Consider the following 22,137-nt stretch of genomic DNA (forward strand, 5'->3'; position numbering starts at 1 on the left):
TAAACGCTGCCGCATGAAGGGACCGCGTCGCGACGCGGAACCCTCTATCCGACACACACCGTTCGCGGCAGCGTGCTAGGCTGCGTTGCAGTGAGCCTTGTTCGTGAAACAGTCGTCGAAGTAAACTATGGCGTGTTTTATTCCAACTTCGTGCCAAATATTCGAAAACTGCTCGAAAACTTTAGCGCAAATTCGATTCGTTTCGAATAATTTTATCATACACTATTTGATCCGTTCAGAGAATCGCATACAGGGGTATTCAATTCACCATTACAAAATTTGAAATATTCTCACACCCCTATACTAAATATAGCGCTTTTACACAGGTGACTGTAGGAAGAGCCCGCCGTACACCACGGAGCCAGGTTACTTTCTGCATGACAGATCACATATTTAGCGCTTGGCCGAATGCCAGTCAGTGAAGCACTGTGGGCTCTGAGGCGCGACGTATAGTGGAGTGCTCTGGATGAATTTCCACCACCTTCTTCAATGTTCTCTGAAATCACAGTGCACGGCCGTTTTTCGTATCGAAACCACAACCTTGTTGAGTAGCCGAGTGTTTTAACCCCTGAGACACTGCGAAGGGTCCTCACACTTTTTGTGTATAGTTCGGTAGCTTGTACGTTTGTGGTCAATGCCCAAAAAATATACCTACGTGAATGTTGTCACGTGTAAGAACGATATAGTACAAGTGCCATGTTTTTACCCCCCCTCCCTCCTCCTCCTTCCCATTGTTTCAGTCAATCAATGCATATAGTACTGTATTTTCTCCCCTTTTGCCTTCATTTTTCGCGCAGTTAATTTTGAATATGTATGACCAACTCGCCCGCCTATAGCTATTGTGTTCAACTCATAAAGGAATGCGTGACTTTAAGCCATATATCAATCAACAGATTCAGCGTTGTCACAGAAGCTGCATGGGTAAGGACGACGTTACTGCTTGGAATGTTCGGCGCTATATAACTTTGCCTTGTTTTTGAAAGCTGAATTTGCTTTCATTTCATTTCTCCATTCTGCCTGCTATCCTTTATTTCCGCTGCCCCAGCTCAGGTGCTTCAGTGTCGATGGCAGATGCCAGGGCTAGCAAAAATCTTTTCCTTCCTTTTTATTATTGTTTTAACAATAAACCACTACTAATCCAGCTGCTGCAAAGATGACGTATTAAATATTAATTTTAGTTTCCCACTCAGTGTTGTTTTGTTGCTCCAACCATGCAACGCTTGCCCGATTTGGCAGGCATTGGGAGGGGTGTGTGGGTGGGGTGGTGGGGAGGTGAGAGGATATATATGAAATTGAAATGAAATGGAAAAAAAACTACAGAGAATTTTTACTACATTCGAATCAGTGCGAAAGCACTAATTTTTCGCCAGCTGCGAATAAAAACGGAACAGACAACGGACAATTTTGCTCGGTGTTGATACCCATCGGATTAGTGCAATTACGCACCGGATTAATGAAGGCATAACTGACACCTATATATGGACATGAAGCATCCAACAAGGTACGCTTTCCGAACAACATTGTCTAAGACACAAAATTATCCAAATACTCCACTCCTTGTCCATTAGTGCGTTTGTATCCGCAATGCAAACTGGCCAATGCCCCACCATGGGTATGTACCATTAAGCCTGAGTACATCATCGTCATCATCATCGACTTTGTCTCTCAACGACGCTTGGCAGCACTCGCAGGGACCTTCTTCGGATAGAAAATCTTGCAAATTTACAATGAAAGCGTATTACTGTCACCGTCGGTATGGGTGCATATCCTGGTGAGCATACTCTCAACGTCTCTCGACAAACTTATCCTTCCTTTCTTTTTTTCTTCATACGCTAGCATACCACCACCAGACTCATTCCTTAGCTATAGAAACTAAACAATACCCCTTAAACTATATTCCGCGCCACCGTGCACCAACTTATGTTGGTCATTAGGGGCACAAGGAGGCACTCCTGCGTGCAAACTGGAAATGCTAGGTAATATACCTGGCAGGCTGCTCCAGATGAGGATGACCAGGATAAGGTGATAGTCACACAGAGGTACATCGTGTATGTATGTTTGGGTCACGGGAGCACGCACACACACACACACACACACACACACACACACACACACACACACACACACACACACACACACACACACACACACACACACACACACACACACACACACACACACACACACACACACACACACACACACACACACACACACACGCACACACACGCACGCACGCGCACGCGCGCGCACACACACACACACACACACACACACACACACACACACACACACACACACACACACACACACACACACACACACACACACACACACACACACACACACACACACACACACACACACACACACACACACACACACACACACACACACACACACACATACAAACATTTAGTATTTTTTCCGGGCAGCATATGAGTCCTGTGTCCCTGAACAGTGCTGAGGATCCAAGGACATTAACCAGGATGACGCTAATGTTCGGATGCAGCCTCAGCTGTCTTCAGCCGCGCTCTATACGCGGAAACTTAAAGCGACTGCAGTTGCGAATAAATGGTCGATATTTTCAAAACTGTGCACAGGCCGAGCACATTGGGGTTCTTTATGTTTCGAACTCTCGATATGCATTTCACTGAAAGACTTGACGATTCGAAATCTCTCCTCTAAATCGGCATTGTCATGGATCTTTCAAAATGCACTATATATATATATATATATATATATATATATATATATATATATATATATATATATATATATATATATATATATATATATATATATATATATATATATATATATATATATATATATATATATATATATATATGTATATATGTATATATACACAACAACTACCAAGTGAGCTACGGCGACGGCTGTCTAATATGCTGCTTTCGTGGGTATTTATGTTTTTGCGTGTAAGCGAACCTTGACAGAGTTCACCAGCGCCACCCTCGTCCACAGCGGCGGACATAGCACGTCCTGTAATACCGCGACGTGCTACGTCCGCCGCCATGGACGAGGGTGGAGCTGGTGAACACCCTCACTTGGCTTTCCTCCTGATGTCGACTTTTTTTTTTCCTTCGAAAACCTAGCCGCGCTCTCGGCGCTCCACACAGGCACGCTGTCGCCCATATCGAGAGAATAACGTTGGTTGAGCAGGAAGGTCTGTGGCAACCTCGCCACCATTTCGATCAGCGCAAAGGGCGACGAAAGCCGAACATTCGCTTAAAAGAAGCAGGAGTTAATTTTTCCCGCTAGGATGTGACCTATCTCTGACCTCGAGTACATGAAGGTGTACCGGCAATTGGCGCGCAGTGAATAAGGGACATGGCTGCACTGGCATGCAAGAATACTGGGATGCCCTTACGTGAGAACAAAAGTTGTCAATCGTGAAAAAGAAATCGGTGACAAATCTGACATTTGAGTGTGTGCGCAAACGTCAGACAAAAAACCTGACGCATCTCGTCTCTCCGCTGCTTGCATCAGCCCATTTTGTTACGAAATTAGCACGTTGTGTTTGCATCGTCTGAGAACGAGAAACAGACTCATTTAAAAAATATTCCATGATGAAGGGAAGGTGTAAATGCCCCATCAGTGGTGAAGTACCGTGACTGATCGCGCTTGGTGTAGCGTAAGTCCAGTATGGTATAGAGTATAGGGTATGGCAGTACGGCAGTACGAATCTAGGGCGGCTGCCGACCAATGCATCTGCTTCACTCAGAACACTTGCGCACCTGAACAGCGGCCGGCGGAATGGAGGGGGAAAGAGGGGGAGGGAAGAAGAGGAGTTGCGAAAGACAGACAGAATGAGGTCAGAAGGAGGACAGGGGAAGGAAAGAGGGAAGGTAATACTGTTTCCAGACTGTAAAGAAAATAAATAGAAATATATATGTTAAATACTACACGAGTTAGTTTCGTACCAATGTCCGGTCGTATATGAGGTAGTTCGTTAAAACAGTTGGGATGGGGTGTCATGCTGCTCTGCTCCCAAAACACCGCACGCACACATCACCGTCTCCTCCGACGTGGCTATATTCTCTGTGAAGCCCGTACCGAAATGTACTTGTGAGCGTCCCCGCACCATGCGATGACCGGCCACGAGCATGTTGGAGGGTGTGTTGAACATGAACAAAAAATAAAATAAAATGCGTGCAGCTTTAGTTTCGGTACGTGCACTATCTTCGCGCTGAAGAGAGACTGACAGGTGAAACGAATGCCACTAATGTGAGGTATGTTAGAGATAAACAAAAAAAGAGAGAGAAAGGAGCAAAGGGAACGCATAGGCTGAAACAATCTATTCGTGACAGAAGTGCGCATTTACTAAGCAAGCCTCGTCGTGCGCAGCTACACAGCACGCGAGCCCTGTGCCAATGCGCAACAATTGCCACCCGATTTCGGCGGCACTGCTTGCACGCACAAAGCTTAGGCGTCGGCGTTGTGAGAATATCCACACAACTTTTTTCCAACCCAGGATTTCGACTGAGTACACACAGATTTAAAGACTGCATAGAGAGCTTTTCTTAAATGGTTAGTTTTTATAGTCGCAACCCTAACCCCTTTCATGATCGATGCTCGTATCGCATCAGTCATGACACTGATGGGATGTTCTGTGCGATTCTTTCATCGAAACACGTGATGGATGGTCTTCTGATCAGGCACGTTTCCAGGGTAGGGAGTCCCACATGGGAGGGCACAAGTACCCTCTCCGCCCCGCCCCCCCCTCTCCAGTTTTCTTATAGCAGTACTTTTATTGGGGCATGTACCACCCAGCAACCCCCCTCCATACACTCGATAAAGAAATTATTTTGGGCCACTCCCGAAAAAAATAAATCCCTAGCTAGGCGCCTGTTCCTGATGTATGCATATATAAGTAACTGATGCTCTCTTTACAGATAATTTACTGACGTCTCTTGCAAATTTTTTTTCCAGAGTGTGCCCAGAAGTTTTGTTCGGTTGCACCAAGACACGTACCGCAGAAACCAGTAGCACTGGAAGATGTCACATGCAGAGGCAGCCTGTAGCATTCGCTTATCGCGAAGCAAAATGAAGGTATCCGGGCTTACGACACGTCTGCGGCTCGAACTCGCTTTTGGCAAGGCAGACCAGGTGTGAAACACTACTGCGTCGCTTATTTCCCTCACAGGCGCAGCTTATGGGGGCACTGTAAATGTTAAACCCCTTCGGAGGCTGCTAAAGAGGCAGGTAACTTCCGTTTCGCCGCCGTCACTGCACAGTTTTTTCCTCTGGAATATACAGGCAGAATCTTCGTTCTTGAGAGTGGGCTGATCATTCAATTCCTAAAAGAGATTCTATGATGACACTCCGTAGCTCTCCTGCGCAGAGAACAGAAGACGGAGGTCATATTAGTAGAAGCGCGCTACTGCATAGTGTGGGTTTAAACTTCCATCCAATTGCCAATTATTTGAAATGATGGCCACGTGGGGGCAACACCACGATCTGGCTTTGGTTTCTGGTCGCAAGAGTAGATAAATTCTGGAAATCCCTTTCTGATCGGAGTTCCATGGAAGCAGCGCAATATTGATAAGACACATGCGCTGTTGTAATTCTTCATTACAAAGACCTCCCTCTTTACGTAGCATCTGCAAGCTCGTTGCATAACATGAGTTCGCTTTCTGAATCCATTCGGTATGATCAAAGTAAAACTGGTCCTTTGCAGTAGGAAACACAGACCTCTCCTGACATTGCCCGGACAACAGGGTACATTGATCATATGACAGCGGACACAGGCGAAAGGCGCGTGCGGAGGGCGAGGGAGGGTACAGGCCCGCGTGCGCCAATGCTCTAGCTGCGTCCTCAGCTGAACGTGGCTTCCTCGGGCAAACTTGCGCCGTGGCCAAAATTTCAACCGTTCTGATTTTATGCTTTTTCCGCCGGCATTCTCAGGCATAACGAGTGGCATTGTGAGCGGCCCGTGCGGCAAATAAGGGAGGAGCGGCGGCATGCCTGCCGAGTCAGAGTCGACGTTGACAAGGATGGTTTAGCGCCTTCGACGGGCCCGCAAAATGAGCCTCGCGGTGGCGGCGGCGCTCGCCCCTCCCCTCGGGCCGGCCCCCGCCGGGCGGCGGCGGCTGCGCCCCGGCGCTTTGCGCGCGGCCGTCCAGGTGTCGCTGGCTGCCGCCGGCGCGCCGCCATTGGGCCGCGCGTGCCCGCCTCCCCGCGGGGCGTGCCGCGCAGCGGGCTGGCAGCTGGCGGCGGCGGCGGCGCCCTCCGCCGGCTGTCGGCAGCAGAGCCCGTTTCTGTAGCGGCCAGCGCGAACGCACCGGCGGCACGCTCTAATTAATTGCGGCGAGCGGCCAGCGGGCCCGACGCGCGTGTGGGCCTGACGGCGGCGGACCCGAGTTGAGCCCGATGCTGTTGTCTGTTGAGCGCGACGTGGTGATGATGCAAGAGGAGGCCGTCAAACCTCCGCCATCGACGGCCAGCAGCGGACTGCGCGCCACCGACTTCTCGATCGCGGCGATCATGGCGCGAGAGTCGCCCGGCCAGCCGGCCAGCGCCTCGTGGCCCTCGGCAGCAGCCAGCTCCGGTGAGTGGTCGCGTGTCTTCGCCGTCTCTGCGCGACGGCCGCTTTCACGGGTTCGCCGCTCCCGGCGGACCTTTGAAAACGGCCGCCACCGTGTTCGCCGCCGGCTGCCGCGCTCGCTCCGCGGCGAGGCTTGGCCGAGCGCGCGCGCTGCGTATACGTGGTTGCACGCAGCCTGCACTGTTCGCAGCCCCGCGCCAAGCAGGTGTCGCACACAGCCGTGTGAACACTTGCACCGGCGCTGACACGTAGGCCCCGTGCTACGGATACCCGTGGAAGGCTGTGTGACATGTGTCGAACCATGCTTGCCCTGTGTTTCGTGTCATGAACCTGTAGACGCAGCATTGAGAGAATGAGGGCTGGAGGTTAAATCGCACGTACCGGCGCAAACTGCAGCAAGCGCTTACGACAGGAGCTGCCCCATTACGTGGTGGATCACATCCGCTCGTTCTAGTCATTGTCCATGACGTTTGCATGACTGATGAGGCACGCTTCAAGAGGCTTGTCTGACTGCATTTGGTGTCTAGCAGTAATCAGAGCGCAAGGGCTTGATGACTTGGGTCGCTTCAGCTTCGGATGTACGAGGTCAAGGGGAAACAGTTAATGACGTGTCAGGCTGTAGGATTCCAGCGCCCGACTTCAACATCCGACGTCAGTGTTGACAGCGGTGCAAAATTGATGCTGCGTTATGATATATGCTCGTCCCTCCATACAGAGGGCGGACATGCCGTCATCCGGCAGGCAAAAGGCCGTCCAAGGCCGCCTTCCTGGCTGTTCTGCTTGCACCAGACAGGCGGTGTGGGTGGTCGTTCCCTGCGCGCACGTGGCCACAGGATGTGCAGTGCGCTCGGCAGCGCCACCTTTGTCGCCCGGGTGGCCACGAAAGAGCGTCCCATCTTCATCGTCATTAGGGAGACGCGAATCAGCTTGTAGCTCCGCTTTGAACGATGCATATAGCTCCCCCTCCGGGACCTGATTCATTTCATTGAGCGGGTACCCGTAGGCTGGTTCCTTTTGGAGATAGCCTGTTTATGGCGAGGAAAGAAAACTCGAAGCTCAGGACCAAGAAACGTCGGACGTCAAATGTCATAAAGCGGTTTGTTTAATCCGTGTTTGCCTCCAAACATTTTTTTACGTGCTCTCTACTGACCTGCTCACTGCTACATCACGACGTAGGGATGAAACTAAACAATGTTATAACAGTATAATGTTTGCACCGTGACAGAAGGTGCCGACGTGATGCGAGTGATAGGACCGTATACTCATATATAGTATATGCCAGCCACTGTCGCGCATAATGAAGCACTAGCCAGGTGCACAATTCGCGTTGTGTATATACAACATGATGTTTTTACTGACTTAACAGAATGGCATATTGGAGTGCAACACAGCATATTACCCAAGTGGTGTGAATTTTTGACAGCTACATGTTGGTAGGGTTCAACTGAGAGGAATCAGTGGACAGTTGTTGTATTGGTTAGCAATGTTATTCCGCTTCACTCCATTGTCGTTAGCACTCGTGCTGTCCCCCACTCCTAGTTGCCATGTTTTGAACACATGGCACCGCGGAGATTTGCCACTCTTGCAGATTGTTTACCGTTTCACTATGCATGGTTTGCAAGTCTGTAAGGGAGTATGCTGCTCACTCCATGGTCGTTAGCAACCGTGCTGTTCCCCGCTCCTAGTTGCCATGTTTTGAACACATGGCACCGCGGAGATTTGCCACTCTTGCAGATTGTTTACCGTTTCACTATGCATGGTTTGCAAGTCTGTAAGGGAGTATGCTGCTCACTCCATGGTCGTCAGCAACCGTGCTGTTCCCCTGCTCCTAGTTGCCATGTTTTGAACACATGGCACCGCGGAGATTTGCCACTCTTGCAGATTGTTTACCGTTTCACTATGCATGGTTTGCAAGTCTGTAAAGGAGTATGCTGCTCCGAGCTTCACTGAGGATCGGAAACTGAGAGCTTCGTTGCTGGCGCTTATGCATTGAGAGGTTAGTAGCTCTTCGGCCTGTACGTGTGTTGTGCGTAAGGATAAGCAGGGAGCTGACATTTTTTTAAATTTTGTCTTGCAGTCAGCTGGCAAATTTTCCGCAGATGCAGCCTACCAGTTTCATAATGGTACACATCCCAGGGACATTGTTTCGACAATGCGATGCAGTCGTGAGCATCGTTCGCATGATGCTTTTTGCATGCTTTCACGATACGTTTGTGACTGTCCATAGGACAAAGCCCAATGAGTTATAGGGCATCCCTGTTCGCACTTGTGATAGTTTGCTCCAAAGAACACCCACAAGCTACTCATGAATGCGGTCTGAGGTGACACACGTTCTTCAGTGCGTTTTAATGTGAAAAATGCATTATTTGCTGTAACGCTGGCCGCAATTGTAAGGTTAATTGTCCCATTCCTTCCAAGGCACTGGTGGCCCTTACTTTCTGCTTCGGACGGTACTAGGTGCAGAAATCACGTGGTTCTAACTTTGCAGCCTTAGATGCTGTGAAGTTATTTGCACCACACAGAGCAACCAGCCAGGCATAAGAAACAAAATGAATTAAACGTACAGCAAGATATGACCTGAATTAGGTTTGCTATGGGTTGGTCTAGCTCCCTCCAGTGCAGAATCTTAAAGGAAAACCGTTAGCCTTGGCTTCTTGGTTGCCATCGCATGCAGCACACTTCCGAAACGTCACGTGTTAGGTAGAATTTACCATCCGGCCCGTTCTACGGGCTTTTCGCTGAAACGCATCTTCGTTTCCCACTTGACAGTTGCCGCACAGAGAAGCACTAGATTTTAACACCTCATGTCAGAGCTAACCTAACCTCTGTTAAAGTGACGTACTCTGCGATTATTATTGCATGTTTAGGCAGCTGATTCCGCGCATTAATAAAGTTGTATCGTTCGCAAGTTTACTGCGCCGGTGAATATGCAACTTGACTGGGCCGTTATATTATTTTGATGCTGCAAATTTAAGAATTTATGAAGTAAAGGTGGCATCAACTGTGTATGGCAGGATCAAGGTGATGCGAATATCATTTGCGCATTATGCTTGCATGCTGTGCAGAAGGCTTGGTCACAGCGTGCTTTATGCATTTTACTTGTGCAGACTTTGAAATCTTTAATGACTAAGGTAATACGGTGAAAACAGTTTATAATGACACCTTTGCAGGTTGTTATGATTCTATATGCTTGTCACGACATTGCACATATTAATTTACTCACACTAGGGAGGGAAATGAGTGACGATCGCTGTTGGTACCATGCACTCTATGTGTACTAACATCGATCACATTTATGCATCTAGCTATCCTTTGATGGTTTGGTTTATGGTTTATGGGGGTTTAACGTCCCAAAGCGACTCAGGCTATGAGAGACGCCGTAGTGAAGGGCTCCGGAAATTTCGACCACCTGGGGTTCTTTAACGTGCACTGACATCGCATGGTACTCGGGCCTCTAGAATTTCGGCTCCATTTAAATGCGACCGCCGCGGCCGGTATCGAACCCGCGTCTTTTGAGTCAGCAGCCGAGCGCCATAACCACTGAGCCACCGCGGCGGCTAAGCTATCCTTTGAGAAAGCAGAAAGAGAGCGTGTATGTCTTCTGACAGCATTACACCGGCAGCCTGTGGAGGGGAGGCAGTGCAGGCTCACTGTTGGCGCGAGTCATGGCCTTCAGCGGCGCATAGTCTCTCGTTGGCTGCACCTCATTGTTATCCCGATGTTACTCGTGCGGACGTCCTAAAGGTGGCGAAAATGAGGAATATGAGTACCGCGAATACCGTGACTAACGCATGTACACGGAGTCGACGTTAGTATTGAAACTCCGGGGGCAATAGTCATTACATGTACCTTCAAGATCGTGTATTTTATTAGGCGAAGATTGGCTTCCTGCAGTTTTCATTTTTTTTTTTCAGCGTGGTTGCCCAAACCGCGTGAGAGTCATTAAGTTCACTCCGGGCTCAATGACAGCCCTGTGCGGAGAGAGGTGATTGTACTATATGATCAATCAATCAATCAATCAATCATATATTTTATTTCTTCCTCAGAAAAAGATTAACGGAGGACGAGGAGGGCTCGAAGAAAAAGTGGAAGTTTCCACTTGACGAGCTTCGAGCCCCCTATTTACAAGGCATATACAGTGGAAGATTTAGAAATATACATCTTTATACATTAGAAAGTGTAACAGTCAGTACGTATAATATGCAATACTATATAGTATAAACTCATTCTCGAGCCACAAATAAAGCTCAATATATACAAGGCAGCCATGGTAGCACACCAATTTTACAATGGAAAGATAATTTCTAAATAGATGAAACAATTTCATACACGCTCACTCTCGCGTTACAAAGAAGGACTTAAGTATATTGTTGTTAATGGTGCTTATGTTTATTCCCTGACAATGAAGGTGGTCATCACATGTAAGTACACTCGGCCCATGCAGGGCTTGAAACAGCTCTCTTTTCGCGTCAGTTTCAGCGCCCAGTTTCGCTAATGTGTTGAACACGCGTCCTGCGTAATCGTATTACACATGTCTAACAATGTGTAAATACCGACTTCTTTGCAGCATGAAATAAATCCGAAATTCAGCTGCGGTGCAGTTAAGGGTTATTGAGGTTGCATCAGTGGATGTGTGGGCGCATGGAATACTCCAGCGTGTGCGCATCAATTCATAATTAGAATGAACTTTGGAAGACAACATTGGAGACAACGGCACGTACAAACTTAGTATTACTGTCGTGTGTGGGTATACCAACGTCTCGGCGCAGAAAACAGGTAGAGACCGCAGAGAAACGCCGCAAAGGCGACGTCGGCACTTTGTTCATCAAACACTTACAGCGTACCGAGAGAAATTGTAACCGCAGCCCTTGTGAGGCCATATTTTGGGCATTTAATTAACTTCTTAATTACTCCATTTAGGTGCCATGCTGGGTTAGCGAAAATGGAGCGGCTTGTAATTAGAGGCGAATCCCGTTGCCTTCGTTCGAGAAGAAGCGAAGTCTGCTCCCAAGTTGGACGAGCTAAGTGAATTTGGCCGCACGTGCTGGGGGCACGAAGAGCTGCCGCGTCGGCTCCGAACGACGCCCGCGGACAGTGCGCCCGATAAAGAAGCTCGATAAAGAGAGAGCAGCGTCCGCAGCTGCAGAAGAGAGATAAAACAGGCTCCTCATTGGTGGCGGGGACCGCGTCGGCGCTGACGTTGGTGTCGAGGGGCGGGGAAGAGCTCCTCCGCGCTCCGGCTATAACGATTATGCGTTGCTCAGCCCGGCCCCAGAAGGGTGCGAGCTGCCGCCTCCCAGTTCTCTGTTCTTTCTTTTACAGCAGAAACTGTACGTCTGCTTGAGACAGACTCCATTTGTACCAGTTCTAAATAAAATGTTAACAGAGGGGTTAAAATTTGTTAGATGTGCTAACTTTGCCTGTACACTTTTGCACGTGCCACCAGAGTTGTCGCTTTCATGGTAGCAAGGCTTCAAAATGCATCCTTTACATCCCAACCCGCACTGCTTTCTATTAAAGAAAGTATGGCTCATCTAATGAACGAAGGTGAAGACACTGCAATACACTAAGTTTGCAGCGCCAGACGTGGTAAGAAAAGCGAACTGTGAACTTCCAGCAGATGACACAAAGTGTTGCATGCATTCTCCCAACGCGGTATCTTTCCCCCTTTTGATTCGTCGAAGGTGCGAAGCACATTGGACAGCGTGTCATCAAACCCAAACACATCCGCTTTTCTACGGAACCACACTACAGCCACGCGCACATTGCAGCTTTTAAAAATCGGGCATTGCACACACGAGCGCCGCTAGCACGAAGGAAGTGGAGCTCGAAATGCAGCGCGAAACGCTGCTCTAAATCATCATCGTGCGAAGCACCGAGCAAGTGTCGAAAAGAAAAAAAAAAATTGAAAGCTGCTTTTGCCTGTGCCCAAGGCTTCTTTCGCCAGAGTAACCAAAAGCAACGTGCAGCGAAAATGTTCGTGAATGCAATGCATGCATATCGGCGACTCACACGTACTCCCAAATATTCCAGACAAGGTCGAACTAACATTGCAACAATGAAGCTACCAGACTGCAACACACACACACGTACGCATACATGCATGCAAGCTTGATTAATATAGAGAATCTTTACTGGAGCATTGCTGCAACAACAACACTATGCACATTATGTTTTGAACGTTTTTCGGTACATGATTCCTATTAAGCAAATGTTTTATGGGGACAACGATAATAGTCGAAATGTAAGGCAATCGCTCCGCTTCTTCAAGCCTATTCGAGCAGAAAGCAAGTCGTTGAGGGAATATGGCATTTTCTCTCCGTAGCAGTTACGCAGTCTTATAGCCGCGCCATTTACCTCTCTTAAGCACCATAACCATGAAACGTTAGTCTCTTGTTCGCATACTCGTCGGTGGAAGCATGCGGTTGGACTCGAATTTGAGACACTTGTAACGAAGCGGACCACGCGGACGCCATTTGCGAAGGAAAGCAGCACGACAGACCAGAAAGCTTGTCCAGAAATTACGTACTTCACCCCCGATTTCGGGTCCACTCAACAAAGATGCTTCGTGATTATGTTTAAACCTGGTGCACCACACCATTAAGGGAACACTGCTCAACGAATTGGGTATTACCGGATCTACACCACGAAGCATAAGCTGCCCGTGGATAATTGTTGCCGCAACCTCCGCAGCAACGCCTCTTATTTGCCTTCGCTGTCCATGTGAGCTGCACCCTGCCGCTGCTGCGAACGCGTTTTGTAAGACTTCTGGGGCGTTTCTGGCAAGGCATAGGCCTGCCTTCTAGCAATAATAGGCCACGCGGAATCGTTGGAGCGATGGACACGTGTATTGAATTCACACTGAGTTAGCCGTCTTCGAGATGCACTGGCCGCGTATAGGACACCGCCGGTTTAACCTTGCAACACGGCTTCAGGATTGAGAGCTACGATAAAGCTTGCAGAATGTGACTATTGTTCGCAGTTTCGGTTGTTAGGGTGAAGGAGTCCATGACCGTGAGGAACAAAGGCGTCTGCCTTCTCGTCAGAGACATGTACGCCTTATGCTAGAATGTTAAAAGATCGCATTTACGACAGCCGAAGAGATCGGTGCTCACAAAAAAATGGCGCTGTAAATTTCACATCGCTAAATGTGACAGAAGGCCTCCTCGCCCAAAGGTTTCTGAGAAAGCGGCAGGTCAACCGATGCGCCGGTGCGGAGTTGGTGCATGTTTGGAGGCTTCATCAACGTAAACCACTTCACACAAGCCATGTTGATTTTTTAGCAACGTGTTTCATGAAGACAAATTAGTGGACGGAATTTATTAATGGATCCGATATTACGCTGACGTCTTCCAGCGGGACGCTTTAAGCCGGTGGAACAATAGGGATGTTGCATTGTATAACCTAAAATTCCCTTAATTAGACCAAGCAATCCCGATTTGAGTCCTTATTTTCCTGCAGCCGCTTGAGAAAAAAAAGAGGAAATTTCGGTTCTTGCAATTCCCTGAAACTCCGTGCCCCTTTTCGCCAAAGTTTGCCTCTCAGATTCTCTGGAAAAGGGGAAAATTCCCCGAACGTAACATCACTGTGTACCAGTGATAGGACAGTCGTCGCTCATAATTGGCTGAAAGACACTCCAACTGTCGTCCATAAGTAATGCTGGATGGCATCGGAGCATCATGAATACTTGTCATGGTAGGCAAGGGGGCTGCATGCAGCGTAAGTGTTTAATGAAGAAGCTGCGGTTTATAAGCATGACATCTTTCTTTTTGACTGACCTCGCCGGGCTATTGTGCGCAATCGACTGAAAGCAGGAGATGAGCATTTCGATTTTGGCAGAGGCGTCCTGTCAAGAAAATAGTGCACTAAACGCACTATATATACCGTATACGCACACTATACATACACTATACACAAGCTCTATGCGCGCTGCCATCGCCATGGCTAAGTTTTATGCGAGTGAGCGGGGCTTGGCAGAAGATTAGCGTAATTCTTCGCACCCCGCCTGCCTTTGCGGTTATAAGGTTCAGAAGGACTGTACAACGCCATTGGATCCTAAGCCCGGCGCCGAAAATGTGCAACGTCACACGTGTCCCGTGTGCAATGAACTTCGGTTCCTCAGGCTAGTCTACTACGGATCGAGAAACTTTGCTTATACCCGTGCCACACGCGCACAAGAAATGGCAGTAAATGGTTAAGGGGTTAAGGCCTAAGTTTGTTAATGCCATTATGTTCAGAGTTGGTGCTACACGTCCGCATTTAATGCCATAATACGAAAGTCACGATGATGATAATGCTTAGCAAGGCAGTGAAAAATTTCACCTAAACATAAACAGTGCTAATGTGCACAGCATCTCCGGAATGTTATTCAAATGCAAAATAAAAATTGTTTCGCAGAAAATACCGCTGCTCTTGCTTGACAATCCGAAAAAAGTAGCCATAAACTTTCGTGTCAACACACAAGCCGAGATTATCCCTCAGAAGTGCTGGTAAAAATGGCGCCCTTCTCATCAAAAATGCAGTGGGGTGCCTCGTCTGACTGAGTTGTTATGAATTATCCATTTACTACTGGCTAGGAAGTAGTTACTAACAAGATGCGCGCTTTTCTGAGTGGGGAATGGGGAAGAGAGTACGCATTGCCCGGGCGAATGAGTTGTGGCAAACTCAGTAGGTCGCGAATGGCAGTAAGGCTAATGCCATTAAATTTGTGCTATGACACCGCTCGAATGCCATTAAAACTTAAGGCCGTAAGCAATTAATGACTTTAAAGTTGTCCGTGTGGCACGGGTATTAGTCATCTTCTTCTTCAGCCGCAGCTTCCGTCATGGTTGCGAAAACAACGCTGATTGATATATGTTACATCACGTTGAATGTTTCAAGGTGTCTGCCAATTTCGTTACGGAAACGGCAGACAGCGTGTACTAGGTATTTTTTTCCCATCACTGCAAGGTTTTTCTTTACTGCCCGATAATTGTCAGAACCTGTGCGAAGAGAGCCCCGCCAATAGAATCGGGGGTTAATGCGGGTTCACACTGGCGAGTCGCGGAGTTCGCGCGACAGGTTTAAAACCATTTGCTACGCTCCCTTCCCACCTTCCCAGTGCTTCGGAAACCTAACTGCCCGAAACCGGTCACGCGACGTTTGCGACTCGACAGTGTGAACCCGCCTTTAATGCTACGACAATGTAAGTGCGCGTCCTCCTATAATGTGTAGCACGAACCATGAAACCCCTGTTCAGTTAGTCTTATTCGGCAGGCTTTCTTAAGCCGATGTTGTCGACTTTCTCTCGGAGTGTCATGAAGGAGAACCAAGATTTTGTGGAACAAATAGTCAGTTCTCAACTTGCAACGACGAAAGGACCCGTCTTGTATCTTAGGTCATGGAGTCAACGGGATGTTGAGGCTAGGGAGTGTGTGTTCGAGATAGATGTTCGTTTACCTGTATGCCTGGGAGCAGTTTCTGACAGAGCCATATGGCATGCAGCGGCTTTCTGTATTCCATGTCTAAGAATCCAGAAGAATTCAGGCACTGAGGAGAACAGCGTATGACATGCATTTTTGAATTTTGCTCATGGACTCGCATGTGCTTTGGGCTGGATCTTGCATTGTTGCTTTTACTGTTTTGGAGGCTGTGGACGTCGCTCTGCGCGTGTTAACAAATACTGTGCATTATCGCTGTGCCACAGTAACAGTGCCAGATTGGAATTATTCTGATTTTGCATTGCATATAAACAGTATGGGCTGCGACTTTAATTAGACCTTTTGCCGTTTTTTTTTTCTGATTCACCAAACTCTTCTTTCCGTAGAGCCACTGATTGCCATGGCGCCTATTTTGATTACAACTGTTAAAAAAAATGCACTATCTGCATAAAAATAAACTGCCAGGGAAATGGCTCTTTCAAAATGCGACACCGAACGAATTTCATTACATTACAAAATGTTTTAGATCGTGCGATGTAGCAATCGATTGTCATTATTTACGAAATATGCGGTGGCGGAAATACCCAGGCCTTGCTTATCTTTTTATGCTGCTAGGTACTGAATTAAGGAATCCTCCGTATCCTTCTGTCTGCAGCAGATTAGGTAATTGCAACAGGCATTAGCCGAATGGTATGTGTTAATTGCATCGATCAGGACACGAAACTTCATTTTGACGAGACTACGAATCACAACTCGAAGCAACGCAGCCTTCTTGCTGGCAGATAGTGTGGCTATCCGCACCTGTCCGGGTCGTTGTAAGGTGCTCCTTTTTTTTTTTTTTGCTTTCGAGAAATTTTCTACTACGCGCAGTATTTCGCTTTGACGATTTCCTCGCTTTCGACGAAGTGAATAAATTGCGCAAGCATTTCAGTATTTAACACATGGACGAGGCATTATGTAATGCTTATTGAAGCGGTTGGTTGGGCCGTCTTTAGCATCAGGATAAAAAGCTTCCAGTGATCAAGAGGCTGACATCTTTTGGGAAGGCTGCGCAAGGGGCCTCCCGCTTATTGCTGCAACATCAGTAGCGGCGACAGGGTCATCGGCAGCGAAGTGCACCTGCGGTCATGTTATGGGCTCAGATCGACATGTCCGGAGGACTTGCACCGCTTTTTTGCTTTTCACCTGGATATTGTTAATTCTCAAATCATGGCGCTAAAGCGTGCTTTCAGTTCGCCGGCGTCCGCTCTAGGTCCGCTTGCTGTCTATCTTGCGGTGACATATGCCGACATTTAAGACTCTACGCGGCGCACAGGATATCGCGGCGGCTGGAAGTGCGTTCACGACTGAGGTTAGCTTTGGTCTTAGTGACAGCGCATGGTACGGCAAGCATGCCTCCTATAAGCCTCGGGCATGAGTCGCTTGAATAACACATTTCTGTCTCCCTGTTTGCCTCTCGAAGCTGAAGTTAAGCACGCGACAGGAACAAACCGAGACTGCTTGTTACAGTTGCAGCGCTTTGATGTATACGTATTCTCTCCCTTTCTTGCTTCCTGTTGAAAATTCGGTGCGCACTGTATCGGCTTTAGAGTTGGGGCGGTTTTGTGGGTGACTCTCGAAGGGGGCGGCCTCATTTGAACCATGTATTTCTTTAACTTTTTTCGTCAAAAAGAAAGGTTTAATTCAAGCATGGTTTTCGTATCTAAAAGTTCTCGCTTGAGAAGGGACGCGGGGGGGGGGGGGGGGCATAAATCCGCCTCTGTCTTAGAGAAAGATATTGTACTTTATTGCAAATTTATTAATAGCATTTGTACGCTTTGTCAATACGTTATCAGGCCGTGTGACAGAAACTTGAAGCTGCATCGTAATACCGCGTCTTTTCGTGCCAGTTTCTTATCCTGCGTAATGACTGTCGGAGGTGAGTGGTGTAGTTTGCAATGGCGAACGATTATGTATCGATCTATACTGACTTTATTGTTCACTTCGTAGCCTTTCTGAAGGAGTAGATTGTCGGCCAGTCTTTTTTCTATCTCTCAAACACGAGTGCAGCCAACCGCTACATTCCTTTGGAAGAAGGCGCTGCCACAATACTGAGAATTGAAATAAATATTGCATTAAGCTTTGCTAATTGCTATGCCTGTTTAGTTCGAATTCACGGAAACTGTTGTAAGATACTATATTTGGAGAAGCAATGTGTGTTAGACCCCCCACAAGCGAGTGGGAGTAACAGGGATCTTTGAAGGGGTAACAGAATGATCGGCAAAATATTCTCACCGTTACCTAGCTTAATATAGCTTTCTCTCTTTCGCCCTAACCAGTGGAAAAGGTAGTCAAGCATCCCATGGCGAAAGGCAGCCGTATACCTGTCGTCTGCATAGGTGGTGCATCGCCAAGCTTCTTTCATTTTAGTATTAAGCTGTCATTCAAAGGCGCACTTTGCGTCTGCTGCTTATGCCGCCTTAAGCGTCGCCTAACTCGCTTAGCGGAGAAGATATTACGATAAGGTTGCTGAGGATTGTCACAAGTTGAGGTACTTGCAAAAGGGCCTACGACAACGGGTATGAAGCATTCATTACGTTACTTTTCTACCTTTGAATAGATATATCGGCGTATACAGCCTGAAAATGCTTTCAAGGGGCGCCATTTTACTTATCGGATCAAAAAAAATTTAGTAGAATGGAGCATAATGTCTAGCAAGAGGACAGTTTGACTTCGCGATATTTAAACAAATCACGAGCATACACACTGAAGGGTACATTGTTTTGCGCGACGCAAAATATACATGACCGGGAATTCAGGACACGGTTTCGACGTTGTTGGACCTGTCTCCTAAAAACTCCTCTCCATTCCGACTAGCGGGAGAAGTTCCTCCTTCTAACCTCACTCTATATTTTGTCACTCCGGTCTTAACAGAGCATCTTCCTTGAGCATAATTATTGGACGCAACTGTGCAGCGAATCAGTGCGATGGGAGACATTCAACAGCAATTGAGTGTTAAGAACCGCCGGCCCTGAAAAATTCCTAGCCGTAACTGCTTTAATCTCTTCATGAAAACATAAAGGTATGAAACTCTTACAGATCCGCCTACCTTCAGATGTTTTCCAGTGGCGTCCTTCTTTGCTCACATTCACATGGTTGTGAGAGCAGAAGTTTGAGCCACAGCGCTTTGAGTCACACCTCTTTAAGCGACAACAGGCACGGAGTACTAAATCCGGCTAAGTTTTGACGCTTCAAATATCCTCTTCTCTATGTGTTGTCTAATGAAGCAGCCGATATTCTACGCCCTGGCAAAAATTTCTTTGGACAGCATAAAATCTCCATAGACTCTTGACTATAAAGTCTATAGACTTTCTATATACAAATCCTATAGACTAGTATAGAAGCAATACAAACTCTATAGACGGTCTATAGACAATCTATAGATTTATGGCCATATGCTTTTAGTAGCCTTTTGTCTATAGACGGTCTATAGACTATGAATAGACACAAGGAAATATCTATAGGAATGCAGTAGAGTCTATAAGGAGTCTATAGACACCCTATAGAGCATTTTTATAAGGGCGTATTCCAGAATAGTCCCGACTACCTCAGTCAGTCCGCTCAGAAACACTGCGCTTAATTGACGTCATGCGCCGTACTGCTGGAGTGCCGAGACGCATTCAGCAGCGCCGAAAGAGGCTACCTGGCGATCACTGTTTTTTTTTTTTTTTTTCAATCGTCCACAGGCCACTTGGAGCGTGGCAGTCTCCAAGTCGTGGTTCGAGTAGTCTTTTGTGCTTGTATAGCGTCGCTTTAGGCAGCGAGAAGGGCTGCTCATGTCGCTGCATAGAGGACATCGAAAGCGCCGAGCATTGCACTAACGTCATAGGCTTAGCGACTGCGCCGGCCACAGCCGAAGTAGCCCGAACGCTTGTAAGGCACTGCATATAGCCTGGACTCCATGTACGCGAAGGCGACGGCGGCAAGCGACGAGCGACGCCGTCGCGCGAAGCAAAATGCATGTGTCGCTTGCCGTGTCGCTCGGATCTGCACCCACAGAAAATTTCGCTCGTCGCCCGGAAGTCCCCCACGCGACTGGCCAATCAGAGCCCCCCAAAGCTGTTTCCGGTTTGTCCACGGTTTCTCACGGGCACATCTCACGAAACCAGCCCGTCGTCTTGGTCATCGCCACCGTCGAGAAAATATTTGGTTTTGTAGCTGAGAGGCAGACTCGCACGATTTAAATAATTAAATCAATCTACTTGTCGGGTGCGGAGGGCTAACAGCATTTGGAGCGGGCTACGCGAGCGGGCGTACTGCAGGGAGAGATGCGTGTCGAGCCGCGGGTACCGGCGCTCGATCCACCGTGCCGCTGCGCTCCAACTGTGCAGAAACACTCGCGGCGCGCATTCTCAGTGGTATATTATAGTTTGCTCACTTACAATCAGGTTGCGGTGACAGTTTATGGGAGTGTTTTTAGTAAGCCGGAGTGCACAGGCACCGAACGAAAGCACACCTCCCCCGTGAACCCGTGATGTGACTTCGTCTCCGCAAGCACGCCTTTGGCTATCTCCACTGCCGCTACACCGCTGCCGTAGAGGAAATATTCCTTTGGCCCTGACTATGAGGCACACTCACAAAATTTTAAGAGAGAGAACAGGTTACGGGCGGTGTTTCTAAGCTTGAGTGCGCAAAGCACGGAGTCCGCTGCGCACGTCGCGGGTTCGCGTCGCCTGCCGCCTTCGCTTGCATGGAGGTTGCCCACAAGCGACAGAGCGAACGCCAGCCGTCGCCGCCGCCGTCGCCTTCGCGTTCGCGTGAGTTTTCGCGTACATGGAGTCCAGGCTTATTGCCGCTGTCAGAGGCGTCATTTTGAAGTTCATGCAAAGGCAATATTGGTGCTCTCAAAACAGAGTCCGGCTCATGCGAGTCGTTCTCAGCAAAATAGGTGAACGAAGAGCTGTGAAGATTCTTTTTGAGTTGTAACGGTCTCCTTACTTCCAAGAAGCTGCTACATTTCATGACGAGTTGCCCGAGTAAACGTAGCAAAAAAGAATGCAGGACGATCAGACATCTCATGTGACAATTGTGCGAAAGCAGTTGGATTTGCCCTCGACAATTGCTTTGATTATTTTGCTCTATCGAATGATTTTACTCAAAGTCGAGGCTTCACAAGCGCGACAGAATTTTTCTAGAGAGTAAAGGTGGGCGGAGGTGTGGGGGTGGGGGACCGAAAGTTGCCGTAGGTGGGTGGGCACAGCCCCCTAGTTAGTTAGGGTGGTGCGGTGTCTAATGGGCGGTGCTTCTGCATGCATGGTAGTGGTGGTAGGTGCAGCTCCTCGCTGATGCTAGAGGCTCCACTTCAACAGACAACATATTTCCAGGAGGAGGAGGGGGGGGGGGGGGTGCATTAGCTTTGCTTTCGCAGTAAAAAAAAAAAATCTAGATAGCGCCTTACTTTTTTCGGCTTTCGAGGAACTGGACGGTTAAGTATTACGCCACCTTTTTGGAGCATTGGTTATTTCACTTCCGATTCACAACACTTCTTGTGATGGTCATGTCCTTTCAGCGGGTAACTGCGTTATCTGTGACAAGTAGTCATTTTTTTGTCGGCTCAATTAATCTTCACAGCTCTACAGAACCGCAATCTGCGGACAGGGCTGCAACGGTATTGTTTTTGTCTTGTGAGCGCAGCTCTCTGAGAAGCCACGTGGGCCACACGCTGCGCGCACAAAGGAATTCCAGTCGAACGGTGGCGAAGGGCGGGGTTATCGATCGCACTGGGCGGAGAGGCCGGCGCCTTTCAAGACACGTGATTACGGGGAAAGCTGTTCGACTGTCTACAACCGCTAAAGAAATTGGAGTCGGTGTATAATTCACTATATGAGAGCGGTAATCGTGTTTGTTGATTTATTTTTCCAGTACGTGCAAATCGCCCAATTAGGCATTAGTATACGAGGGACAAACAAAGCGTTGCAAATTCACTGCAAACAAATGGAAACACAAAAAGACGCAGCAGCGATGCAGCTACAGTCACTGTCATGCACTTGGTAAGTGTTGTGCTACGCCTTTAAAATATACGCTGTTAACTGTAGCATGCAAAACTGTAATCGGGCATAAAAAGATAAGGGAAATAGTCAACGGCTTATGGTACAAGGTACGGTTATA

The 22,137-nt window shown here is 48.0% G+C and overlaps 1 protein-coding gene across 1 annotated transcript in view; it reads left to right on the top strand.

The window, feature by feature from the left end:
- The first annotated feature begins 6,245 nt into the window (after positions 1-6,245).
- LOC144113487 (T-box transcription factor TBX20-like) overlaps positions 6,246-22,137 on the top strand; it is a 92,690-nt gene continuing 76,798 nt past the window's right edge. Inside the window, exon 1 of the mRNA XM_077646578.1 lies at positions 6,246-6,574. The gene's annotated coding sequence lies outside the window, so the exon portion shown is untranslated. The remainder of the gene's footprint in view (positions 6,575-22,137) is intronic.

This window comes from Amblyomma americanum, chromosome 1 (assembly GCF_052857255.1).
Source record: "Amblyomma americanum isolate KBUSLIRL-KWMA chromosome 1, ASM5285725v1, whole genome shotgun sequence".
NCBI classification, from domain to species: domain Eukaryota; kingdom Metazoa; phylum Arthropoda; class Arachnida; order Ixodida; family Ixodidae; genus Amblyomma; species Amblyomma americanum.